The sequence below is a fragment of the Portunus trituberculatus genome, chromosome 17 (assembly GCF_017591435.1).
Source record: "Portunus trituberculatus isolate SZX2019 chromosome 17, ASM1759143v1, whole genome shotgun sequence".
In the NCBI taxonomy this organism is placed as follows: domain Eukaryota; kingdom Metazoa; phylum Arthropoda; class Malacostraca; order Decapoda; family Portunidae; genus Portunus; species Portunus trituberculatus.
In genome coordinates, this window is record NC_059271.1 from 11485896 (window position 1) to 11486546 (window position 651).

The window sequence follows — 651 nt, forward strand, 5'->3', positions numbered from 1 at the left end:
TAAACGCTCTCTCTCTCTCTCTCTCTCTCTCTCTCTCTCTCTCTCTCTCTCTCTCTCTCTCTCTCTCTCTCTCGCGTGTGTGTGTGTGTGTGTGTGTGTGTGTGTGTGTGTGTGTGTGTGTGTGTAATTCACCTCGGTCGCCTGCTGGTCACCCAGTCAGTCTTCCCCATTACGGAGCGAGCTCAGAGCTCATAGACCGATCTTCGGGTAGGACTGAGACCACAACACACTCCACACACCGGGAAAGCGAGGCCACAACCCCTCGAGTTACATCCCTTACCTATTTACTGCTAGGTGAACAGGGGCTACACATTAAGAGACTTGCCCATTTGCCTCGCCGCCTCTGGGACTCGAACCCAGACCCTCTCGAGTTTGAGTCGAGCGTGCTAACCACTACACTACGCGCGCGCGTGTGTGTGTGTGTGTGTGTGTAACATTTTCAGACGCTCTTTTCACTGTCAGTATCTCTCTATCCTCTGCCACCGCCTCCGTCAGCTCCAGCAGGTCGTCATTCTCTCGACCGTGCAGGATTAAAGGCCATTTTTACCCCTTGCACTATTGTTCTGTGTGTGTGTGTGTGTGTGTGTGTGTGTGTGTGTGTGTGTGTGTGTGTGTGTGTGTGTGTGTGTGTGTGTGTGTGTGTGTGTGTGT

General features: G+C 52.7%; 1 non-coding gene across 1 annotated transcript; it reads right to left on the reverse strand.

Moving 5' to 3' along the window:
- Positions 1-335: 335 nt before the first annotated feature.
- Positions 336-410, reverse strand: Trnal-caa. Its single transcript has one exon. It is a non-coding gene; the product is annotated as a tRNA-Leu (tRNA).
- Between the last annotated feature and the right edge of the window lie 241 nt (positions 411-651).